The sequence below is a fragment of the Castor canadensis genome, chromosome 4, assembly GCF_047511655.1.
Source record: "Castor canadensis chromosome 4, mCasCan1.hap1v2, whole genome shotgun sequence".
Classification (NCBI taxonomy): Eukaryota; Metazoa; Chordata; class Mammalia; order Rodentia; family Castoridae; genus Castor; species Castor canadensis.
Window position 1 is genome coordinate 139758536 of NC_133389.1, and position 27606 is coordinate 139786141.

A 27606-nucleotide genomic window follows, 5' to 3' on the forward strand; every position below is an offset into this window, starting at 1 on the left:
TTTAATTTCTTTTAGATTTTGATGATTTACTCTCAACTTTTTATAAACCAGCTTGTCTATACATAATGTGACCAGGGAAGTGAATTCTTGACTTAAATGTGATTTCATTAGAAGAGAGGAATAAGAAATCAGTACTTAATAGGAAACTGTGAGCTGATTAAGTGAAACTTTGGTTTTGGAACATCTGTTCTTTTAATTGAGCTTTACAAGTGCAACAAAAAGTTCACATATGATTCAAGACAGAAGGATTTATAGAAAAATTAGATTTAAGCTACCCTTGAAATATAAGATAGTGGAGGAACTCATGATAAGAACATGAATGCCTGTTTATTTCCGGGGGTTAAATAATTATAATTTCCTGGCATCTGTCCCAGCTGAGAGATGTGGGAGAGACATTTCCAGAACTGATCTCACTTTGACGGAGAACATTTCTGCATTTCTGTGACCACAGGGTCATCTAATTATGTAGCTGTTCTTGGGTGGTCCTTTCCTGGGTGGTCATTCTCAGAACTGGAACACAGTTGGTCAGGGACTGAATGTAGATGTGACATTCTTGGATAGTTATACATATATCTATTATGTTTACACACACACACACACTCACTTATGCCCACATATACTTACCTCTAAATACATACATTTACATATATTTAAAGATCACATTCTTTAAACAGATATCTTGCACAATAGACATTCCTTACAATTTTTTTCAAAAATGGTGTTAACTTTGTTATTATAAAAACAATTAGAATCTTATTTTCATGAATAGTAAATTTTATGCCAAAACTCTGAATAATGCCTATATATACAATCTCAGAGTATGTCCTTTGGGTTCTGCCCGAAATACACTTTTGCTTACTAAGAATGATACTGCAAAATTGTCTTTATTACTTTCAGGACCAGTTAGTAGAGCTAGCTGTGAAGCAGATGGACCCCCTCTTCTCCCTGTAGTTATGCAAGACCGTTTTCCTAAATCATTAGCATCACGCTTCTCTCCTAAGCATTTTGCACTATGTGTCAGTTCCTCCCGCTGTCACAACGGAACACTTGAAAACGGCTTTCAAGATCCTTTTTACTTTATTGATTTTCACAAATCCCTTCACGGAACTTCACTACACCTCAACTAACTTGTTAAGTCTCACAGGAGATTATGACAGGGACTATCTCAGACAACAAGAAACAAGCTGTAAGAGTGTCTAGGAAGTCAAGGGCAAAGTTTTCAAAAGGGATCATGGGCAAGTGCTAAGAGAGGACAAATAAAATAGTGATTAAATTTGATTATTTGATTTTACAGTTTGCATGCAGTTAGGTGGTGAATGCAAATTTCTGTGGTTTCAACAGTGTGTGGGAAGTGAAGAAATGCAAATACAGTGTGTAACACTTTTTCAAGAAGGCTACTTATGAATGGCAAGAAACAGGGCAAAGATAAACTTTAAAGAGATGCAAAAGTATGTGTAAGGAAGCCAGTAAAGAGGCGTAAAAGTTATAGGAGAGAGGAGAATATTGCTGCATTTTGGCTCTATTCCTTCTTTCTGAATCAGTGTTCCTCCTCAAATTCTTTCAGTCTTATTAATAGCAGTCACCTCTAATATTACTTGAATACATTGAATGTGTCATACTCTCTGATGTTATATGAAGAGAACTATGAAGTCTTATTTCTGCTCTTTGGAATTTACAGTCTAAAGCCATCACACAAAATGTGAATAAGGTCATTCCTGCCTTCAGCATGTTCTTCATCAGAATTTAATATGACCCGTTTTTATGGAGAGCCAAGATTTAATGTACCTATCTGGGTGAATCACCTAGAGCGGAACTTCCTTTTAACTTTGGCACTGAAAACAGAAATAATCCCTGTTTTTCAGATCCTAGTTCTATTAGTGTTTTATCAGTCTTCTGTTGTTTAAGATTATAAGCTTGATCCAGAGTAGGGTTAAATCCATGTGTTAAAATGGGATGGTTGGCTTGAGCCCAATTGCAGAATCTCCAGGTTAAAGGAACCTCCTGATGAGACAATTAGTGCCTCCAAATGTTTATCAGAGAAGTCATTTAGTGGCTGCTACAGTGTACACAAATTGAGGGCTAAAACCAGTCTAAAACCCAAACAAGAGCAAGTTTTAGATTTTTTTTTGAAACAATAGCCTTAACAATCCATGATGAGTATTTGATAAATCACAGAATTATAAATCCTTTACACTTAGGGACTACATTGTTCTTTACAGTGGATGAAGCACTATAGCAGACATTATTTCTCTTGATTCACAGAATTAGTGGTCCATAGTCTGAGGAAGTATTGTCTCACAGGTAAGGAAATATGTGCTCAAAAGAGTTACTAAAAATAACTGACATGTTGTGGGCTTATGCACCAACTACAGCATTAAGAAATTTATATTTAGTTTCTTATGATATCTTCATCACTACCCTATGCTGTAGAGGTTATTTATTATGTGGACTTTGTGCTTGAATAAATTGAGAAATTAAGTAGCTTATGGAAGTGAGCATGACATGACAGAGAGTCATGGCTAACTGACTCAAGGACACTCTAAACTCCTAAGAGTGATGCCAACTGTATCTTTTTCTTTCTTTCTTCAGTCTCCCCCCAACCTCCAGGGGACTGGGGATTGAACCCAGGGCCTGATATGCCCCAGACTTTTTGTTTTGTTTTGAGATAGAGTCTTGTTAATTTTTCCAGGTACAGCCTTGAATTTGAAACTCTTCTGCCTCCACCTCCTGAGTAGCTGGGATTATATACATGAATCACCAGGCCAAGCTTCTACACTGTCTGTTCAGGCTCTTCACACAAGTGTTTTTCTCTTTTTCTGAGGGTCTGCTCAGAACTTCAAATTGAAATAAACCGTCAGGACAATATAGTTATGTGGATAGCCTCAAACAGGTCATAAAAGCCAATAGGCTAAATTCATACATTCATGCTTTTAACTAATATGTGCAATTTCAGCATCTAGTCAGGGACTGTCTCACATCATTTTTGTTTTTGTATTAATTAAAGAATTAACAAACATCTACTGAGATGCATTTGAGACATTGTTATTAGCAGAAGCCAGCTATGCATTCTTCCTTTGGAACTATTCCAGATGTCATAGACAGCAAAGAAAATAAAATTCAATATAGAAGTGATTTATCATGGACCTTTTGGGAAACACATGATGAGTTGGTCATAGCTATTGACAAACTTGCTCTTAAGAAAAATCTTTGAATGAAAGTAATTGACACATAGTGGGATACATCAGAGTTAACTATTTCCTTCATATTTTTAAGTATAGCTAAGAAAAATACTAAGTGGATTGTTCAGCAATAACATGCTTTTCATAGTTAAAGTACCATATCCACCACATCAAGAAGTTGCCTGGTCAAGTCTGTAACTATTAATTGGGACAGTGGACTGTTCTAACAACTTACAGCACCACAGAAACACTTAATCCATTTAGTGCTTGCTAGTGTACACTAGTATTTTGCTTCATGATTTGAATGTCATATGTTGCTGATATTACTCAGTGTTCATGTAGGTTAAACATACATTTATGTAAGTACCAATTCTTGTCCCATGAAGGTAGGTAAAAGGAAAAATATTTTAGTTAAAAGCTGTCTTGAATTGATTTTGTACTTATAGCTAAAACAAGGCAGCAGAACATCACAATACTGGAGGGTGAAAATGAAAAGTTACAATGCTCTATTTTGAAATAATTATAATTACATTCAAGTTTCAAAAGTAGGGAGACGTCCCATGTACCTCTCACACAGCTTCTCAAGTGGTAACATCTTACATAACTATGGTATTCTACTTTTATCAATAAATGATTTAAAGCAAGGCTGTGGGCCATTTTTGCAAGAGTTGAAAGTTAATACCTTTTTCTCTAAAAAGGATGAAATTTATTGAAGTGTTCTCACACATAAAAAAGATACATATTAAAATCTATCTCAGAAAGGAATTCTTTTTTTTTTTTTTTTTTTTTGGGGGGTAAGGTCCTGGTTCAATCCAAGTATCACAGGAAAATTTTTTTTTTGAAATTTCTACATTCCAAGCAATAACTCAACAAATACATCATTTTAGTGTATCACATTCATCAGTTGAGACATTTGGTTTGCTTTCACTTTTTATCTATTTTGAAATATGCTATTCTGAACATTTGCATACAACTTTTTATGGACGCATTTGTTCTTGAGTATATGCCTTGAAGTGGCATTACTAGGTCACATGGTAATTTTATGTTTCATATTTTGAGAACTTGTCAAACTGTTTCTTAAAGTAGTTGTGCTGCTTTCCAATCCCACCAGCAATGTGTAAGGTTCCCATGTCTTTTCTTGTTTGCCAGCTTTCTTTAATATCTACCATGTTTATTTTAGGCAGCCTGGTGGGTGTGTGATGGTATCTTTGTGTCTTTGATTTGTATTCCTCTGACAGTTACTGATGCTGAGAATCTTTTCAAGTGATTATTGGTCATTTGGATATCTTCTTTGGAGAAATGTGTATTCAGATATCTTGTCCAGTTTTTATTTGGATTATCTTTTTTGTTATTGAGGTGTTCTCTTATCAAACGTATGATTTGCAAATATTTTCTGGTATTCTGTGGGTTATCTTTACTTTCTTTACAAAAAGGCATTTTGTTTCTTTGAAGCATAAAATATTTTAATTTTGCAGAAAATATTTGATTATATGTATTTTATTTTATTGCTTTTTCTTTTGTTGTTGTATCTGAGAAAATGTTGCCTAAGTCATGAATATTGCTCCTACATTGTCTTCTAACAGGTTCATAAAAACCATTATGAATTTTGTGTATAATATGACATAGGGTCCTATTTTACTTTTTTTGTGTGTGGATATCCAGTTTTTCTAACACCATTTTTCCCCACTTGTTCTTTTAAAATTTATTATTGGCATATAATAGTTGTACAGTGGGATACATCATAATATTTACATATGTGCTTATAATATCTCTTTGTTAGGTTCACCCCCTCCATTGTTCTCCCTCATCTCTCCTCACCCCTGCTTAGAACAGTATCAACAGATTTTATTTTTCTATTTTCACACATGAATATAAAATACAAATACCACATTCACCATCATTCACCCTTTCCTTATGCCTTCCCCCCTCCCACTGGTAGCCACCCCAGAAAACACCTGTTTTAATTTCCTGCCCTTCATTTTTTTTTTTATTAAGTATATATTGATAGTCCACGGAGGTTTCCCCTTGGCTTTTCATGCCTGCGTTTATTGTGGTTTAATCATTGTAACCGCCCATTACTTACTCTTTAATCACCATGCTCCCCTATTACTCAACAGCTTACCTTGCATTATTGTTAACAGCAATGGGGCGATTTGTGATCAGAAGATATCCAATTTCTTTGTGTCCCATGTGGAGGAATCCATGGCAGGACACTTGGGTGTAATGGAATTTATTAAAAGTTAGGCAGAAGAATTGCAAAACGGGGCATGGTGGGACCAAATAGGAGCTGGAAGCTAAGAGAGTCTTTCTCTTTTCCAGTACTTTAAAAACTTATGCTAACCTGTGGAAAGGGAAGAACCCAGTGATTCCTAACCAATAATTGATGAGTGGGGAGGAGCATGGGTGGTCCCTGGACCACGTGAAGGTGATTTTAGTTGTCCCTGAGCTAGGATGTGAAAAACCTACATACATTTGCAGTTGAAAAGAAGACACAGAGAAAGAAAGGAATGTTCAATCTGAAATACAATATTAAGTCATATTTTCTAAGAGTCCCAAACTTTCCCTAATTCTAGACTGCCTCATCTTCATTCATATATAGATGGGTTGTTTCAATATTTTTCATTCTCTACATTTTCTTTCCCTCTTCCACTTCCCATAGTCCCCTCAGACAGAGCCACTAATACAACCTTGTTCTCTCTCTATATATAGATGATCATGTATGTATTTATGTTTACATTTTACTTAATAGGTCTAGCTTCCACATATGAGGAAAACATGTGACTTTTAACTATTTTGAACCTGGCTTACTTTGCTTAACATGTTCTTCAGTTCTATCAATTTACCTGCAAATGACATAACTTTATTCCTTTTTTTTGACTAGCACCATTTGTTGAAAAGACTATTTTTTCCCCGTTGATTTGTCTTGGTACCCTTGTAGAAAATCAATCTACTATATATGTAAGACTTTATTTCTGGACTCTCAATTTTGCTTTATTGATCTGTATGTCCAGTTTTCTGACAGTACCACAATGTCTTAGTCACTGTAGGTTTGTAGTAAAATTTAAAATTGAGAAGTGTGTCTAATTGTTTTCTTATTTTTAAAGGTTGTTTTGGCCATTCTGGGTTCTTAGTATCTGTATGAATTTTGGGATCAATTTGTCAATTTCTTTAAGAAAGCAGCAAAAATTTTGATAAGAGAAATTTGAGGAGATATTACCATTTAAACAATATTAATTCTTCAAAACATGAGTATGGGGTTATCTCCTCATTAGTTAGATCGTCTTTAATTTCTTTCCACGATCTATTTGGTTTTCAAAATATATCTTGCACTTTTTTGCTATCCTGGGGTTTGTAGCCAGGGCCACATAATGCAAGACAAGTGCTCTCCCACTAGAGCTACACCTCAAGTGCTTTTTGTTTTCATTTTGCTTTCGAGATAGTCTTGTTACCAGAAAAAATGGTCCTGAAGATTACCGGCGGTTCTCGCATCCAGAAGGAGAAGAATTCAAGCAAGACACAAAAATTTAGTAAAAGTAACAATAAAGTGTATTAGGAAAGGACTATGTTTCCAACAGACTAAAAGTGATTGTCTCTAGAGTGAGAACAATGGAGTTGGGGAGAAAAGGAGGAGAACACTTCCTGTTCCCCAAGGAAGAAATGGAAGCAAAGACTCAAAATGATGGTTCCCAACTCCTAGTTGTATACTGGAGAGCTGGGGGAATACATGTGGTCAAAGATAATGGGTCTGGGTGGGGGGATATGCTGACCAAACAGGGAGGTGTTACCCATATTCCACCCAAGTCACAGAGACAATAAGTGTGCTTAGAACTTCACTTTCATTACTCTCTACCCATCCAAGGATCCTGGTAGTTTGTTAACATCTCAAGAAGAAAGCAGAAGCAGGTAGCTCCTTTTTGTCTCCCTGCTTCTGTGATTTAGCATCTAAAAGGAGATGGGAGAGGGCTACCTGTTTTGGCTGTTTGTTCCAAAGTCATTTCCTGTCTCCTCTTATGGCCACCACTTATTTCTAACTGCTGCCTATCAATCTCACTAACTTATTGCCTGGGTTGGCATTGAACTCAGGATCTCCTGACCACTTCCTCCTGAGTAGCTGGGATTACAGGCAGGAACCACCGTGTCCAGCTCTATTTTTGTTTAATTTGTCTTATGTATTTTATCCTTCTTGATGTTATTATAAATGAAATTGTTTCCTTAATTTTATTTTCAATTTTTTTTTTGCTAACGTGTAGAGATATAATTATCTTATCTGATTGAACTTATTTAACCCATTCTCATGGGTTTTTTCATTTCATTGTATTTTTATATACATTTAAGATCTTGTAACCTGTGAATAAAAGTAGGAGTTAAAGGTTTTATTTCCTGATAGATGCCTTTCACTTTTTCTGAATTAATTTGAAATTTTGAATTTTTATAGTATAACAAATTTAGTAATACTTAATAGTAACAAGTTTTTTAAAGATCCTGATTGTATTCCTTTGGACATCTGTTTCAGCCCATATTTTTAGAACAACAATGAGTGAATCTGGAAAGCAAATTATCTCATTTTGTAATACAGTTGTCAGCAAATATTTACTGAATGCAACACATCATGTACTAGACATTGTAGATGTTAGGGGTTAAACAAGCTCTGTTCACAGCTTAATTTCATAGTGAAGTCAAGTCTCAATATACTTGAAATAGCTCTAAGGAAAAGATAGTATTGAGTACAAATCCAGTGGATGTTGGGAAAACTAACCTGGTAACTGTAGACTGAAGTAAATAATACTACTATGAAAAAAGGCAGAACACAGCCTTGTTCTTTCAAAGAATGGATGGAACTTGATAGACCATTTTCAGAAAAATAATGCAGAAGATGGAATATACTTTGAGCAAGACAAAAGACTAATTAGAAGTATTTCCTAATTAGGCAGATATGAAGTGGAAAGGTTAATTTTTATTAGAATGGAAAGGCAGGGTGAAGTGAGAGTGGTTCTGAGGGACTAAATCTAAGACATACTGAAAGATTGATATGGCAGAATAGAGAAAGAGTAGAAATGATTAATATTGCCACCTAAAAATATTACGAGAAGTCCTGAGGTAGGAGAGATAGATGAAGATGCAGGGAAATTATATTATTTCAATAAATATTTAAAGAGTCAGACTCGGCATTGGAACAAGGGAGTAAAGACTGAAGAGCCAGAGCAGCTAGACCCCTCTCAACTCCTTTTAGATGCTAAGTTACAAGAAAAGGGAGACAAAGGAACTACTTGCTCCTGCTTATCTCTTTGAGATGTTAACAAGCTGCAAGGATCCTTGGATGGGTGGAGAATAATTCTGTCTACCAAGGGGAAGTTTTAAAGCATATATATTGTCTCTGTGGTTTGGGTGGCCTGGATGACCCGTCCTTGTTTTAACAACCATTCAGCCACCCAGATCCATTATCTTTGACCACGTGTATTCCCCCAGCTCTCCATTATAAGATTGTGTATACTTTATCCTGTTTTACTAAAATAAATCCTGGCTAAACCTTCCACCATCTGAGACTCCTTGTGAGACACCTTGAAATGCTTTTCATCTTTTTTTGATCTCAAGGACCTGTGATTTTGTGTAGAAACTGGGAAGTTGTGGGAGCCCCTTCATCAGTCCTCCAGTGACAGTCCTGTGAATTGTTCAGTCTCAAGTTCAGACTTAAGACTCAGCCTTCTCACTCCAAACCCTTTATACCACATTTTAGGCTGGTGGGTTTTAATGCATGCCCCTCCTATCACTAATAGCATATCATCTATCCAACCCATGTTTCTTTCTTTCTTTTTTTTTGTGGTGACATTGAGGGTTGAACTCAAGCCTTCAATGTTTGCTAGGCAGATGCTCTAACACTTGATCCATGTCACCATGTTGACATGTGTTGATTTATGTTGGATTGGCCCTGACTGCGATCTTCCTACTTGTGCTTTTCCATGTAGCTAGGATGACTGGCACATGCCTCCGCACCTAGTCATTGTTTGAGATGAGAGCCTTGTGATCTTTTTGCTTGGGTTGGCTTCAAACCATGATTCCCCTAATCTCCACTTCCTCAGTAGCTGAGATTACATGTGTGAGCCACCATGCCAGGCCCCCACCCATTTTTCTAAGTTAAATGGTTTAAATTTTCCACTCACATGGACCTTACAGTAGAAGAGCTGAGCTCTTATTACACACATCTGCAGGTCTTAGCTGAGGACTGTGACAGGTACTTAAAACTGCTTTTGCTAAAAAGCACTGACTACTTACTTAGGCCCATGAATTAACTGAAAGAGGATAATGTCAGGCTGTTAAACCTCCATTTTGTATCTGTGTCCTTTGCTTAGATCCATTCTCTCATGTAGTCCCTTTGCAGCCATCTTGGAATCCAGGAAGGACTGAACAGGAGACAAAGACCACTTGCCAGGCAGCAATGACAATTATTGTAACAGAGGACCACCTGACCTGACCAATCCTGAGACGATGAGCTGCCAGACTACCTGCTGCCACCTATGACCACAAGAAACACCTGTGACTGTGATAGTTTAATATTTATGCACACATCTCCCCCTGCCCCAAATTCTTCGTCCTATTTAAACCTAAAGCAAATGTCTGTTTAGGAAGATGGGTTGAAATACTATCTTTCCTCTTCCAGTGGCATGCCCCTGTCATGTAACAGACCTCCTTTTTCTGCCCTTCACCATTACTCATTTCTTCATTTTGCATGCTGTGGGGAGTGGCTGGACGTGGCCTAGAAACCCAGGATCTTAGACCAGAGGCCTCATATCTCCTGTAAAAGGATGTTTATAATAATAATAATTAGAGAGACCAAACATTGATGTAAAAATTTACCACAATGTTTTCTAATCCACCATATGAAATTTCTGTTTTCATTAGCATCCTGAGATCCTGTTACACCCAGTTGACTTCTAAGAGTCATCATATTCCAGAAGCCAGTGTCACCAGTGTCACACTGCTCTTCAGTCATTTAATGTGAGGATTTCTCTTCCTATCTCAAATGTTAATCTCTTCATTTATTAAGTAAACACTTGCTTCATGTCTACTACATTCCAGGCCACATAGGGAGAACCTTTGCATTTGTGAAAAAAAGGCAACTTGTTAACTATGCTAACTAAATTTTTCCTACTATCCCCACCTCTGTCGTAAAGGTAACCACATATCTTTGCTTGCCAGAAATAATCCATTTTTTACTAGTGTCCATTTAGCCTTTGTGGCCATGTAGAACTTCTTTTCCTTGTGTTCCTATTTGGATAAATTGTATGGTCACCAAGTAATACATAGTTTCTTTTTTTTTCCATTTTTTTAGTGGTTATGGGGTTTGAACTCAAGGGCACTTGAGCCATACCCCTAGACCTTTTTGCTTTAATTACATTTCAGATAGCATCTCTCATTTTTGCCTGGGATTGACCTCTGACTGTGATCCTCATACCTATGCTTCTGGAGTAACTGAGATTATAGATGAGCATCACTACACCCAGCTTTTTTGTTGAGATGGGTTCTTGCTAACTTTTTGTCCAGGCTGGTCTCAAATTGTGTTGTTCTGACTTCTGCCTCCTATTACAGGTGTGAGCCAGTGTGCTCAGCCAATATGTTACTTTTATTTGTGAATCTGACTGACAACTAAGGCCCAGACATTTTTTTTTAATTATTTTTTTATTTTATCATTTTTATATTTACTCACACGTAGATGCATTGTCTGGGCGACACCCCTGCCCCTCCCGCCCAACTGACCCAGACATTTGCTCAAATGTATTCTGGGTGTGTCTGTGAGGGTATTTCTGGATGAAGTTAACATTTGAATTGGTGGTCTGAGTAAAGCAAATTTTCCTCTCTAATGTGGCAGCCCTCATACAGTCAGTTGGAAGTAAACAGTACAAAGAGAGGGAATTGCTCTCTTCTGACTGAGCCAAAATTGTGATCAGACTGAAGCATTGGCTCTTCTTGGGCCTCTAGCCTGTGAGCTTCTGGACTGGAGCCAGTCCAGTGGCTCCTGGTTAACAGACCTCCCTGAATATTGTGTGAACCCTCTCCTCAAAACCTTTCTCTCTCTCTCTCTCTTTCTTTCACACACACACTCACACACACACACACACACACACACCTTATGGGTTTTCCTTCTCTAGAGATTCTAACACTGTCATTCTTCTTCTAATACATTCAAATTCATCTTCTGGTAAAATTTCAATTTGGATATATGTTTTCAATTTTCAGCCTTCAGTGCTGAGGAACTGAAGGAACACATGTTAAATGTACAAAACAAAATTCTAGAATCATTTATAATGATTGAACTTCCAAGAAAACTACACAAAGTAGAGTTAAAGAAGTTAAAGAAGATAACACTGATTTAGTATATATTGAATACATTTCTACTTCAGTTAAACCAGTTAGGTAAGACCATTTTTCCCCATTGAAATTGATTGGTAAGGTTTTGGCAAAAAGAGGAAACAAGATATGCTTATGTGCAAAAATATGATAAAATATTAACTTGGGAGTCTATACAATAATGAATGAGTGTTTCTTTACTGGTTCATTCACATGAGTGAGTTTAGGAAAGGACTTAGTAGGGAGAAGAAAAACTGCAGTTGGTAACAGGTAATACTAATGAACCCCAAAAGCTAACACTTACCAAGCACTCATTATGGATGTTAAGTATTGTACATGTTCTAATGCATTTATCCTCATAACAAGCCATGATGCCATTATTTTAATTTTACAAATGAAGAAAATGAAGCACAGAGATGCTGAACAATTTGCAGTGTCCAGCTGGTAGTTAAGCTGGACACTTTGCCACCACCTGGTACTATTTCCTCATGTATTCATAGTTGGCCATTTGGACAAAATCATACTATACTGCCTTACATGTCTTGTAGTTAAAAATGTGCATGTCTGCATATTGTCTCTCCCTATCCATCTTTCTCTCCTGCATCCACTCACGTATACCCTCTGAACAGGGAGGCGGTATGTCCCCATTTTACTGGTGGAATGTATTTGTGTGGTTTGCCCAAACTTGTACAGTTAGTGGAACAGAGTTTGGCTCATACTCTGTTTTCCACAACCTATGAGCATCTCACTCTGACACAGAGATCAGAAGTGCACGTATGGAAATTGTCATCATTTTGGAGCTTAGGAAGAATCCTTCTGGCAACATCAAAATTGAAGCCGATGTTCATTGACCTTTTATCTAGATGTACTCCCACACTAAGGTGAATATTTAACATTATGCTACTACAATGAGCCCCTTAAAACCAGGATAATAACTTGCTTCAGGCTCCCATCTGTGAAGTAATGCTGATATTGGTATGTACCTGTGTACTTGTCAGAAATAGAATAACAAATACATTTGTAAAGTGCACAAAATAGTACCTGGCACTCTATTGTTATCTAATGTTATTAATAAGGACTGGGCTTCAAAAATGTGTGCCGGTCTCTGGAAGTCATCTTCATTATTAAAATGGTTCACAGATGCCTTAGATGCCCACAAATAACGTGATGTTCATTGTGCTAGTTATGAAAGGATTCTGTTGTCGATGACCAATACATATTTTGAAAAAAACTTCTATGCAATGAATACTTTGAAGAAATACAAAACAGATTTTAAGAAGCTAATTTCCTCAAGGAGTTCCTACTTTCTCATCTATTTAAAATTATGTAATATCTGCCAGAGGATAGGAGAGGGCAATGGGGACTTGGCATTTTAGATATAGGATTTCAGTTTTCTAAAATGATAAAAGTTCTTGAGATTGGTCACACAACAATGTGAGTTTTATTTAACACTATTGGACATACAGTTGTAAATGAAGTGATTAAGATGATAAATGTTATGCTATGTACATTTTGCCACAGCAAAACTAAAGTGAACAAAGAACACATTATTTTAAGCTTAAGAAATCTATAAGCTCTAAATCTAACTCTAATAATTCATTCTAGCATAAATTTGTGGAAAGTAAAAGGACACAAAAGAATGAACATCACATGTATCAGGAAATTATCAAACAAGAAAACTATGGCTGTGATAAAGGAATCTTGACAGATAGCCCTTCCCACCACCTCCCACCTTCAAAGATGCCTAAAAAGTTGATGTAAAGGACTGATGAATAAAAACAAAACAGGCAAGTACTTGATGTTTGAAATGAGTACAAATAATACACTTGGTTTAAAAATTGAATAGTGAAAGATCCTTTCCACCCTGTAAAGCTGAGAAAATGCCAAAAATTATATAAAAATTGATCGTATGTTATAATTTTATTTATGTGCATAAAATAACTTCTTTTCTTTCCTCTCCCCTTTCATTCCTTGTCAAATCAAGCTTGGTTTTGCAAAAGAGACCTTGTGTTTTGTTTACTGTTGTGTTTTCTCAAGCTAGTTTGCTAACCATTGAGGTTTGTGTTGTCAAAAAAGTGAGCAAAACTCTCAGAACTGTGGGCAGTGTATTTATAAATCATTAACATGGTTCATCACTGTAACTTGGCACTGTGCTCCTTAGAGTACATTAGAGTACTCTACTCTAAGGAGTTTTTCTCTGTGGCCTTTTAAGTTAGTAAACTATTTTTGGAAGTTTATTTTCAATATGTTTATTTAGATATGTCAAATCAAACGCTAAGTGAAATTGTTTTGAAATGTTTGAATCCATTTTGCTAAGCACTTACTGTGTGTGTGTATGTGTGTGTATACAAATTATAAAATACTCTAATATCAGCAGGCGTAAATCTTGGGGCTTCTATGACACAAATGATTCCTTTAGAACTCAGGCATAAATGAAAGCCTGCAACTCTAAGGAGTGAAACTAAAACCTGTGAGATAAATTTTGAGTTAACCAAGTATTTGGGAAAAAGTTCATCTGCACATACCCTAGTTTACTGTAGCAATAATTCACAGAGACTAGAACATAGAAAGGCAGATACGTATTTAGGTCATTTATAAATTCACGGCAGCTTGTGCACTGAAGTAGTAATAGATGCTAAGCAATGGCTCTTAACATATTGGGATTCTAGGTACTTCTGAGAATAAGGGCAAAGATACATATGCAAAACACTAATATTATGTATGATTGTAGACAGCCAGGGATTTCTTGGAATGCATTTATGTAATCTGCTGACTACTCGGACAACAAATCACACTAACAGAGAGAATAGGAAGTAGAATGAAGACCTTCTCAGGGAGTCAGATGAATAATTATCTAGGATCACTAAGATCAACAGTTGCTTCAGTGATGAATGTTTTAAAGATATTCCTTTAAAATACATGTTAATATTTATGGTCTTATTACATGATCTTAAAACATTTAAAAACTTAATTTTTTTTAAACAAAGAATCCATTTTTATTGTTACAATTGTGTAAACATTGTAATAATGTTTTTAAATTTTTTTTAGAAAATAGTGTTAAATGACTTCAGTTAAATAAGAATTTTATTTTATTCTATTTTATTTTGTATTTTTTTAAATTGTTTTATTATTCATATATGCATACAAGGCTTGGGTCATTTCTCCCCCATGCCCCCACCCCCTCCCTTACCACCCACTCACTCCACCCTCTCCCTCTCCCCCCCACCCCCTAAATACCCACCAGAAATTATTTTGCCCTTGTCTCTAATTTTGTTGTAGAGAGAGTATAAGCAATAATAGGAAGGAACAAGTGTTTTTGCTGGTTGAGATAAGGATAGCTATACAGGGAGTTGACTCACATTAATTTCCTGTGCGTGTGTGTTACCTTCTAGGTTAATTCTTTTTAATCTAACCTTTTCTGTAGTTCTCGGTCCCTTTTCCTATTGGTCTCAGTTGCTTTTAAGGTATCTGCTTTAGTTTCTCTGCATTGAGGGCAACAAATGCTAGCTAATTTTTTAGGTGTCTTACCTATCCTCACCCCTCCCTTGTGTGCTCTTGCTTTTATCATGTGCTCAAAGTCCAATCCCTTTGTTGTGTTTGCCCTTGATCTAATGTCCACATATGAGGGAGAACATAAGATTTTTGGTCTTTTGGGCCAGGCTAACCTTACTCAGAATGATGTTCTCCAATTCCATCCATTTACCGGCGAATGATAACATTTCATTCTTCTTCATGGCTGCATAAAATTCCATTGTGTATAGACACCACATTTTCTTAATCCATTCATCAGTGGTGGGGCATCTTGGCTGTTTCCATAACTTGGCTATTGTGAATAGTGCCGCAATAAACATGAGTGTGCTGGTGCCTCTGGAGTAACCTGTGTCACAGTCTTTTGGGTATATCCCCAACAGTGGTATTGCTGGATCAAATGGTAGATCAATGTTTAGATTTTTAAGTAGCCTCCAAATTTTTTTCCAGAGTGGTTGTACCAGTTTACATTCCCACCAACAGTGTAAGAGGGTTCCTTTTTCCCCCACACCCTCGCCAACACCTGTTGTTGGTGGTGTTGCTAATGATGGCTCTTCTAACAGGGGTGAGGTGGAATCTTAGTGTGGTTTTAATTTGCATTTCCTTTATTGCTAGAGATGGTGAGCATTTTTTCATGTGTTTTTTGGCCATTTGAATTTCTTCTTTTGAGAAAGTTCTGTTTAGTTCACTAGCCCATTTGTTTATTGGTTTATTAGTTTTGGGAGAATTTAGTTTTTTAAGTTCCTTATATATTCTGGTTATCAGTCCTTTGTCTGATGTGTAGCTGACAAATATTTTCTCCTACTCTGTGGGTGTTCTCTTCAATTTAGAGACCATTTCTTTTGATGAACAGAATCTTTTTAGTTTTATGAGGTCCTATTTATCTATGCTATCTCTTAGTTGCTTTGCTGCTGGGGTTTCATTGAGAAAGTTCTTTACCTATACCTACTAACTCCAGAGTAGTTCCTACTACTTCCTGTATCATCTCTAGAGTTTGTGGCCTGATATTAAGATCCTTGATCCATTTTGAGTTAATATTGGTATAGGGTGATATACATGGATCTAGTTTCAGTTTTTTGCAGACTGCTAACCAGTTTTCCCAGCAGTTTTTGTTGAAGAGGCTGCTATTTCTCCATCGTATATTTTTAGCTCCTTTGTCAAAGACAAGTTGGTTATAGTTGTGTGGCTTCATATCTGGATCCTCTATTCTGTTCCACTGGTCTTCATGTCTATTTTTGTGCCAGTACCATGCTGTTTTTATCATTATTGCTAAAGTCACAGGTATCGTGATACCTCCAGCCTTGTTCTTTTGACTGAGTATTGCCTTGGCTATTCATGGCCTCTTGTGTTTCCATATAAATTTCACATTAGATTTTTAGTTTTTTGGGTCTTTAAGGTATAGGATCATGTCGTCTGCAAATAGGGATATTTTGACAGTTTCTTTACCTATTTGTATTCTTTTTATTCCTTCTTCTTGCCTAATTGCTCTGGCTAGGAATTCCAGTACTATGTTGAATAGGAGTGGAGATAGTGGGCATCCTTGTCTGGTTCCTGATTTTAGAGGGAATGGTTTCAGTTTTTCTCCGTTAAGTGTAATGCTGGCTGTAGGTTTGTCATATATAGCTTTTATGATGTTGAGGTACTTTCCTTCTATTCCTAGTTTTCTTAGAGCTTTTATCATGAAATGGTGTTGGATCTTATCAAAGGCTTTTTCTGCATCTATTGAGATGATCAAGTGGTTTTTGTCTTTGCTTCTGTTAATGTGGTTTATTACGTTTATTGATTTTCGTATGTTGAACCACCCCTGCATCCCTGGGATGAAGCCTACTTGGTCTTGGTGAATAATCTTTTTGATGTGTTGTTGAATTCAGTTTGCCATTATTTTGTTGAGGATTTTTGCATCAATGTTCATTAAGGAGATTGGCCTATAGTTCTCCTTTTTGGAGGTGTCTTTGCCTGGTTTGGGGATTAGTGTAATACTGGCTTCATAAACGGTGTTTGGCAGTTTTCCTTCCATTTCTATTTCATGGAACAGTTTAAGGAGGGTTGGTATCAGTTCTTCTTTAAAGGTCTGATAGAATTCAGCAGAGAATCCATCAGGTCATGGACTTTTCTTTTTTGGGAGACTCTTCATTGCTGCTTCAATTTCATTTTGTGTGGTCTATTCAGGTGATTAATTTCCTCTTGGTTCAGTTTTGGATGATCGTATGTATTAGAAATCTATCCATTTTGTTAAGATTTTCAAATTTATTTGAATATAGGTTCTCGAAGTAGTCTCTAATGATTACCTGGACTTCCATGGTGTTTGTTGTTTTCTTCTCTTTTGCATTCCTGATTCTACTAATTTGGGTTTTTTCTCTCCTCATTTTAGTCAGGTTTGCCAGGGGTCTATCAATCTTGTTTATTTTTTCAAAGAACCAACTTTTTGTTTCATTAATTCTTTGTATGGTTTTTTTGGTTTCTATTTTGTTGATTTCAGCTCAAATTTTTGTTATTTCTCTCCTTCTATTTATTTTGGGATTTGCTTGTTCTTGTTCTCCTAGGAGTTTGCGATGTATCATTAGGTCATTGATTTGGGATCTTTCAGTCTTTTTAATATATTCACTCATGGCTATAAACTTTCCTCTCAGGACTGCCTTTGCTGTGTCCCATAGGTTCTGGTAGGTTGTGTTTTCATTTTCATTGACTTCCAGGAACTTTTTAATTTCCTCTTTTATTTCATCGATGATCCATTGTTCATTAAGTAGTGAGTTATTTAGTTTCCAGTGGTTTGCATGTTTTTTGTCTTTACTTTTGTTGTTGAGTTCTACTTTTACTGCATTGTGATCAGATAGTATGCATGGTATAATTTCTATTTTCTTATATTTGCTGAGGCTTGCTTTGTGCCCTAGGATATGATCTATTTTGGAGAAGGTTCCATGACCTGCTGAGAAGAATGTATATTGTGTAGAAGTTGGATGAAATGTTCTGTAGACATCAAGTAGGTCCATTTGATCTATTGTATATTTTAGATCTTGGATATCTTTATTGATTTTTTGTTTGGATGACCTATCTATTGATGATAATGGGGTGTTAAAGTCTCCCACGACTACTGTGTTGGCGTTAATAAATGCTTTTAGGGCTTTCAGGGTATGTTTGATGAAATTGGGTGTGTTGACATTGGGTGCATACAGATTGATGATTATTATTTCCTTTTGGTCTATTTCCCCTTTTATTAGTATAGAATGTTCTTCTTTATCTCGTTTGATCAATGTAGGTTTGAAGTCTACTTTGTCAGAGATAAGTGTTGCTACTCCTGCCTGTTTTCGGGGGCCATTGGCTTGGTAAATCTTCTTCCAGCCTTTCATCCTAAGCCAATGCTTATTTCTGTCAGTGAGATGGGTCTCCTGTAAGCAACAAATTGTTGGATCTTCCATTTTAATCCATTTTGTCAAGCTCTGCCTTTTGATGGGTGAATTAAGTCCATTAACATTAAGCGTTAGTACTGATAGGTATGTGGTAAGTCCTTTCGTTTAGTTGTCTTAGTTGTTTGAAGGTTTGATTGTGTGTACCTAAGTTGAGGTTACTCTCTACTTTCATGATTTTTCCTTTCCTTTGGTTTGGTGCTGCCTGTCTTTTCATGGTTAAGTTGGGTTTCACTTTCTGTTTGCAGAATCCCTTGAAGAATCTTTTGTAGTGGTGGATTTGTGGTCACATATTGTTTTAGTTTCTGCTTATCATGGAATACTTTTATTGCTCCATCTATTTTGAATGATAGTTTTGCTGGGTAGAGTATCCTAGGGTTGAAGTTATTTTCATTCAGTGCCTGGAAGATCTCACCCCATGCTCTTCTTGCTTTTAATGTTTCTGTTGAGAAGTCTGCTGTGATTTTGATGGGTTTACCTTTGTATGTTACTTGTTTTTTCTCTCTTACAGCCTTCAATATTCTTTCCTTAGTTTCTGAACTTGTTGTCTTAATGATGATATGTCGTGGGGTAGTTCTATTTTGATCTGGTCTGTTTGGTGTCCTGGAGGCCTCTTGCATCTGTATGGGAATATCTTTCTCTAGATTTGTTAAATTTTCCATTATTATTTTGTTGAATATATTACGCAGTCCCTTCGCTTGCACCTCTTCTTCTTTGATGCTCATGATTCTCAAGTTTGGTCTTTTGATGGAGTTGGTGAGTCTTGCATTTTCTTTTCACAGGTCTTGAGTTGTTTAATTAATAGTTCTTCGGTTTTTCCTTTAATTACCATTTCATCTTCAAGTTCTGAGATTCTGTCTTCTGTTTGTTTTATCCTGCTGGATTGGCCTTCTGTTTTGTTTTGCAGTTCTGTTTCATTCTTTTTTCTGAGGTTTTACATATCCTGGGTGGTTTCCTCTTTAATGTTGTCTATTTTTGTCCTGAGTTCATTTATCTGTTTATTAATCTTGTTCTCTGTTTCACTTTTGTGTTTATACAGTGCTTCTATGGTTTCCTTTATTTCTTCTTTTGTTTCTTCATATTCTCTATTTTTGTTGTCTTGGAATTTCTTGAGTGTCTCCTGTACATTTTGGTTGCCCATATCCAGTATCATCTCTATAAAATTCTCATTGATTACCTGTAGTATGTCTTCTTTTAAATTATTCTTGTGAGCTTCATTGGGTCCTTTGGCATAGTTTATCTTCATTTCGTTGGAGTCTGGATCTGAGTATCTGTTTTCTTCATTCCCCTCTAGTTCCTGTACTAATTTTTTGCTGTGGGGAAACTGGTTTCCCTGTTTTTTCTGTCTCCCCATCATTGTCCTTGGTGTTGTTAATGTCCCTGTACTGTGTGCAATTAAGTATTTTCTAGCTTGTAATAATAACAACGGTAATATTTAGAATGGAAGGGTGAGCAGAGATGGAAAGCAAGAAGTTAAAGAAAAGGGAAAAACAAACAGACAGGTAGGAAAAAGCAAAACAAGAAAGTTTCACAGGTATTAACAGGGAGTGTTAGTGTACTAATCGACAGTGAGGTGAACAGGCTTTAGAGAAACAGAGAGAGGATTAAAAATAAAAAATAAAAAGAATAAAGATAAGAATAAAAATATAAAATAAGTAAATGAAAGTAATATATATATAAATAAAATAAAACAAAATGAAAAATAGAAAATAAAAAATAAAAACAATAAGAAAAAAAAAAAACCTCCAAGTTCAAATGCAATGAAGTTTCAGTCTTAGTAATTTTGGTGTCCATCTCAGTCTTCAAATTGGAGATGGTGCCTCAGATGTTGTTCTGTAGTTGTCTCATCAAAGGGGATGCATAAAGTAGAACAAAACTGCACACACACAAAAAAATCCCTTAAAACAAAAAACAAAAAAACCCCGCAAATTGTCCCAAGTTCAATTGCAATACAGTTTCAGTAAGTTTTTTAGCATGCAGCTGTAGTTCGGTTGTTTTCTCATCAAAGGTAGGGAGAGAGAAAAAAAAAAAAGTCTGGAGACAGTTCTGAGAATGGTATCTGTGGCTGTGGCTCACCTGCCCACTGCTGTCAGCCTGCTGTTGCTGGAGGCGTTATTTATGCAGATCTCAAGGGTGAGCTTAGCACTCACCTGGCCCCGCAGGCTTTGTTTACTCAGAGTTCTGTGCAGGATGTCACTGCTACAAGCTTTCCCCTTTCCAAGCACACTGGGAGAGGTGACACTGCACCCACTTTCTCAGGCCTGTGTGTTTGTTTACAGCTCACATGGGAAGTGGGTCTTCCCCCCTCTCCTGTGGAGTTTTCCTTACACTGCTACTTTTACAGGCTTTCCTGCTCCTGATTACTGGGTGGTGCTGCTGCTCCTGCCAGTCGCCATGTTTGTTTATAGTTCACATGGGAAGTGGGTCTTCCCTTCTCTCCTGTGGAATTTTCCTCCCTCTGCCACTCTCACAAGCTTTCCTCCTCTTGGTTGCTGGGCATGTGACCCGCCGGAGCCTCTCCGGCCCACCCTGCTTGTTTATTTACAGTTCTGGGAAGGATTCCCTTCCCCCAATCTTTGGCGCTCAGTGCTCCCCACCCTCTTTCCAGCTTGTCTTTATTGTTCTTATTGCTTATTACTCAGTTTCTCCTTTTTCCCCAGGTGGAGGTTGGTCTGTCCAGGGTGCTATGGTGCTCTGGCCCAGGGTTGTCTGTGGGAATACCGTGGTACCGCTAAGCTCACCTGGTCCACGTCTTCCCCAGCCCTCTGGGCTTCGGTGGCTGGCAGCTCTCTCTGCTTTTCAAGATATCTTAAATATCTTCCATTTATTTATAGCAAATACCTGTTAGTGTGTTAAATTTAGCGAATTCCAAAATATCAACAATTATTTTAAGTTTTGGTGTGAATACTCATATACAAAACACTGATTAAGTGGGGGATTCAAGAATATTGATAAATTTAGAAATGTGTTTATAATTTTTAACAGTATTATTATTATATAAAATTATTTTAACCTAAAATATTTATTATTCTAAACTTTTTTGCACCTTTTGACTGTCATTAAAATGTTTATGTGTACATGCTCTGTTATTGAATATAGCATCCACATAGGTTGGTAGATATGGCTCAAAAGCCATTATCCCTTAAGACTTTGAAAACAAGGTCAGAGTTAAGCAGAGGTTTAAATATTCAACACAAATTTCACAGTATACAGAAGAAACTTTGGGGGTTTCTTTTGTTTTTTGCTGAGTAAAATATAATAATTATTAAATACCCTAAGATATAGCTAGAAGGACTCATATGTGGTTTAGATTATTGTTTTGTTTTTTTGTTCTCTCTCAATCTCTTGCTCAAAAGAAAAGAATTATCCTATTTAGTCTGCTAACTACTGGTGTATAGTCTAAAGGAAGTGGGGGGAGGGAAATCACTATTAAATGAATAGAGGCAAGAGACATGAGAAGAGGTAAGCAGGACTTGAAAGTTCCCAGTGAAACAAGACATTCGAGGTTAGAGACATGAACTTTGCCAATTAGAGGTGCGAGTACCTCTGGGCCCTTGGCCTTTCTTTTTTCTTTTTTTCCAGATTTTTATTTATTTATTTTTTGTTGTTGTGCTGGGTACATTGTGGCATTTACAAAAGTTCTTACAATATATCAAATATATCACTCTTGAATTCACCCTCTCTACCATTCTCCTGGAGTAGTTTCAACAGATATAATTTTTCTGTTTACATACATGTGTACACAGTATTTTCAATATATTCACTCTCCTCTACCTTTTGCCTACCTCCTCCCCTCTCCCACTGGTACCAACCCCCCCACCAGGGAAACACACTTGTGTTCTCCAATTTTCTTTCCACTCTATAGCTGTAGATGGCATTGCATCCTTGGCTCCCCAGCCCAGACTTGCTCACTCCAATTGTAAATCAGTATCAAAGGAGTCTAACTCAAATTGGGAAGAGGACTGGCTGGGTTAGAAAAAAGACAGGGTTGGGCAAAACTTAAAACTGTGATACCAATGTATGCAAAGAATCAGTAGTTCTACATTACTTTGTGTTGAAATCCACCTCTAGCACAGGGACACTAAAATGTGTCTTCTTTCTTATCCTTGCTGTCCTGAGAAACTTCAATAAAATTTTAGGTGTAAGTATGTTAATATGACAGACAAACCGTGAGCATAACAGATATGTATATTTGTCTTTATGCTCATTAATGTACAGACAAGTTTTTCTATTATTTTAATTGGAAAATATTCCTAAAACAGTAAATCGTAAGTGAATATTTATGCTGCTTACAGTAAAGTGATATTCAAATACATGAAAACAATAAGCTACTTCAAAGAAGCTAAAAGAATTTTTCAAGAAAAAAACCATTCTTATGGATAATTTTAAAATGGTATTTGTAAAACAACTTATGTATAATCAAAATGTTTCAAAAATCTGTTACTACTTATAAATAAAATTTTTGCTAGAACTTTTTATCAAATAGCAATTGGGAAATTTCATTTTCCATTCATTGATGAGTTATTGTCTATTTATTTTTGTGTGTTTCAACTCTTGAATTCATGACTATAAACTCAGGCTTCACTGACTGACTGTTAATAATAAGAAAGTTTCTCAGCCTTCAACCATGCTTTTTTTTAATGAAGTATGTGGTTCTGAATATAGGAAAATCATTTCCCATTTTATCAAAATTAAAAGGCTGCTTTGTAAAGTTATATTATTTACAAAGTGTAAACAATAAGTGTGATAAGTGTAATTGATCCAGATCCTCTTATTGTTAAACAGATGATGAAGTCTGTCCAGTAAGATCAGCTGAAGAAATGAATTATAGGTCATTGTTTAGGAATATACATCAAACAATGTGTATGTTGAGTTAGGAGTTTTGGGGACCATTTTGGAGGCAGATCACAAAGTTTTAGTAAGATTAGTGCTAAGGAATACCAAATAAAAGAATAAACAAACAGTACCCACAAGCATTGTAATTATATATACATATATATATTTTAAGATGTGGTTTAGTACAAATACTCCTTTATAGCAATAATATCATACAAATTGTCATAAAGAGAAAAGCTAAAAAATGAATATAACTCAGGAAAAGAAATGTCACTGAAGCAAGATCAAAAAGATTAAAGATTTTATATTGTAACCTAGATTTGAATTTTTAGGGAAAAGATCAGTAATTTCCTGCCAAAGTTGCTTCTTAAGGAAGAACAATAACAGATAATGAAAAAAAAATTAGGAGTAATATGAAAATTATAAATCTACACCAAATTTGCCTAGTTGCTAAGAAGTTAATTTTCATTGAAAACCAAGTTTAGAGAGAAGAACCATTAGTTCATGTTTTTGAGGTGATTTTAAGCAGAATAGAAATGATATATATATTTTTGACAATAACTGTAGGATCCTGTAAGATAGAAAAACTAAACAACCACAAATAAAAAGAGGGGAGGTATATATATATATATATATATATATATATATATATATATATATACTGTAGCTGTTTTCTGATATTTTCTGACTAATTTTTTGGAGACATGTGCAACAATGTCAGAATAAGTTTTGTGCTGTATGAAACTTAAGACTAATTCAGTATTTTCTGTGAAGAAAATTAAATAAAAGTAAACTTTCTTCAAATACCAATTTAGTTTGAGACTATCTGATGTAGATTTGTCAGTTAAGTTAAAAGTACAGACACTGGACATTTATTTCTAATAAAAAATTAAGAAATTGACACATTAAGAATAAGTTACACATACAGTGTCTTTATTGTATGTGAGGAAATAGACTCAATTACATTCTTTGAGCTTCCAGATTATTTTTAGTGTTGGCAGAGATCCAAAAATTTGTTAATATTTTTAAAGTGCTAACATAATTATGATAAGGCAGTTATAAATTTCTTGATGGATAAACTTAGTAATTTAAGTTGGATTTGGATAACAAAAAATATGTAAAATTTCCAAGTATGTGTTTCAAATTATCTGAGATAAGGATAGCTATACAGGGAATTGACTCGCATTGATTTCCTGTGCGTGTGTGTTACCTTCTATGTTAATTCTTTTTGATCTAACCTTTTCTCTAGTTCCTGGTCCCCTTTTCCTGTTGGCCTCAGTTGCTTTTAAGATATCTGCTTTAGTTTCTCTGCATTGAGGGCAACAAATGCTAGCTAATTTTTTAGGTGTCTTACCTATCCTCACCCCTCCCTTGTGTGCTCTCGCTTTTATCATGTGCTCAAAGTCCAATCACATTGTTGTGTTTGCCCTTGATCTAATGTCCGCATTAGAGTGCTTTTTCTTAACTAGCTGGTTACTGAATGCACTTCTTGTTGTCAGCTTGCTTCAAGCATCTACAACATGCAAAATCAAAGCTTTTAATTAGATCGTAATCAAGTTCATCTCATGAAAAATTTCCATATTTTATTGTTTTGATTGCAAGTAGTGGCTTAATTATTATAGATATGAGGAAGATGAGTTGTACTAATTTTTTTTTGTCAATTTACTACTAGATTTAGCTTTTATAATGAGAAGAGAACTGACTGACCTAAAGTAGTTGATTGTTCTGTTTTCCTTATCATAGTTTCAGAAGGAAAAGACTTTACTTATTCCTATAACAATACTATAGGACTTAGAAATATGAACTCAGTTTGAGTTGTTGCTCATGCACTGATAAACTTTAGGAATGCAGGAGATATATCCAAGTCATTTTGGCAGAGAAGAAAGAATCAGTAGAAAAACAGAGGAGGAACAATACTAGAGACTAGCTAAACGTAGAACCTTTCAGTGTTTGCTTTGTGGTTTGTTCAGTATTTTGTGATTATAGCTGTTTTAAATATATCTTGATTATCAAGACTTGTTGACATTTTGTAGCGTCATGTGAATGCCTTGATGTTGGAAAATTTTGTTTCCCCATTGGCAATATGTTCTGCTCTCTTTTGATCTCAGATTCTCTTTGATTGACATCCTGCAGTTAGTCTCTTACTGGTTAACTTTGATGATTCCATCTAGCTCATTCTTAGATTCTCTGGTTCTGATCTTATAAACAGATTCATGACTAAAGAGAATATATACTGGACAAAATTTGCTTCCCTTTTGTTTTAAACTATTAATAGTTTTTAGTCAGAAAGACCTTCACTCACAAGCCCAAAATTCTTTATTTATTTACCATAGCTCATAAAGACTACCAATTAAGCACCATAGACAATGTCATGGTTTGTTCTGACATCGATTCTCAAGCAGTTAAAACGTTCTCTACTAGCTGAAAAACTACTAGATGCTTTCCAAGGGTTTTATCGCCTTTTTTGGCATCAAATCTTGGATTCATCAATAGTGGAAAGCCTGTTGGCAGTAAGATCTGCTTCCACCTGTGAAACCTTTATTCTAATTTCTTATAAGAAAGATGAGTGTAATTATTAATGTTGACCAAGTCAATGGTGAAGCTTTTGTTTTTTGGATGGCCCAGGATGTGCATGATATTTGATTCCTATATTCCTGACAATGTTTCTTGTCTGGCAAGATGCTGGAAAAAGAGATTAAGTGGAAACCATTTGGCTGCTATTTTTGGAAAGACAGCAAGGCATGACAGGCTTATTTGAAAGCAGAACAATGAAACAAAACTGCCTTCTAGTAATTTTATTATGGAAGTTTAAATTTCATTTTATTGTCTGATTTTAAGCATTGAAAAGTAAATAACAGTCTTGATTTTAATACATCATAAATGGTTTAGTTACCACACATTTGAAGACTGAACTCATTCAAGACAATCATGAATTACAGCTCCTCTTTTATGGTGGCATAAACCTAAAAACTTATTTTCTCAAATGAGCAATTTAAAGCTCCTTGCCTTTTTAAAAATGTCACTGCTCTGTATAATATTGAACAGATGACAATTGTAGATATCTTCATCATTAGTTATTAAATACTAAGTGTCACATGCAATATTTAAAACGTTTTCCTGTGTAAATATCTTTGGTAGGGAGTAGGTGTTTTCTATTTTACCTATTCATGTTCAAGAAATATTGATGGCTACTTCTGACCTCAAACCATTTAAATTAGAATTTTTGGGCATGAGAAGGTAATGGAGGTAGTTGAAGGTCTAGGAAACAGACTTAACTTAAAGGCCCTAAAATATGAATGGCCCTGTCTTGAGAAACAGCAAGAATACTTACGTGGATGGAATGGGGTAGAGAAGCAGGCGAAGAAAACACAGACCAGCCCATCTAGAGTTTGTTGGTCATTAAGTGTGTGCAGAATCAAAAAGATCATTATGGCTTTAATGTCATTACAAAAATAAAAAATATGGAGAATAGCCTCAATACCACACATTTGATGTTCGTTATGAGTTGTCAGATGTTCACACCTAAAACAAATCTAGCTAATTCTTTTTGTAGATTAATTGCATGAGAAGAAAGCTGTATTGAGGAAAATTGACACTTATTTCTGAAGCTTCTAAAGACCTTGTTTAGAAAGCAACTAGGTGCTCTCCTATACCTTTGATGTAAATGGCGATAATTACCCTGTTATAGTGGGGAGGAGACACATTTCCTTTAGGAATATCTACATGCTGTTTATTTTAGTACAACTTTTTCTAAATTCAAATGGGCTTTGTGCAAAATCTACCATCTATCATGATTGCCTGCCTTTCCAAATTTAATTCTAGTTCTTTCTTAATGGTGAAATGCCCTTTGCAACTGCTGACCTATATTGCCAGCTCAATTTTAAAAAATAAAATTATTTCATGTCATCTTTATGAACCTGAATCAACATGCTTCTGACTACTTGCCTGTCATGTACTTCTGCATTTCAGTTGGAGAGTTACAGTAATTGACTCAGTTTCTGGAAATAAAATTGTGAATGGGGAAGCCACCCCATCTCATCATTTTACTGAGAACATTATGAACAAAATTCTGGAGATACTCCAAAAAATAGTGCTTTCTTGGTGAAATAAAATCAGGAATCATGTTAATGGTATGCTTTGGGGCTTCAAAGCATACATGGATGTGTTAAAAATACATGAAGTACCAAATAAAAAGGATTTAATATTCCTTACCCAAGTGTTTTCCAAACATATTTGACTGTGGAACCATTTTTCAGTATGTACATAAAATACCTCTTATATTTCTATAATTAATTTTGAATTATACATGTAGAACT

General features: G+C 35.7%; 1 protein-coding gene and 1 long non-coding RNA gene across 9 annotated transcripts in view; both read left to right on the top strand.

The window, feature by feature from the left end:
• The window catches only part of LOC141422606 (uncharacterized), a 42406-nt gene extending 28011 nt beyond the window's left edge, over positions 1 to 14395 (top strand). For both annotated transcript variants that reach the window (XR_012447294.1, XR_012447293.1), the window contains 3 exons: positions 9545 to 9710; positions 10077 to 10172; positions 13128 to 14395. This is a non-coding gene — a long non-coding RNA (uncharacterized lncRNA). The remainder of the gene's footprint in view (positions 1 to 9544; positions 9711 to 10076; positions 10173 to 13127) is intronic.
• Positions 1 to 27606, top strand: part of Gulp1 (GULP PTB domain containing engulfment adaptor 1) — a 250732-nt gene that overhangs the window by 47791 nt on the left and 175335 nt on the right. The window lies entirely within an intron of this gene.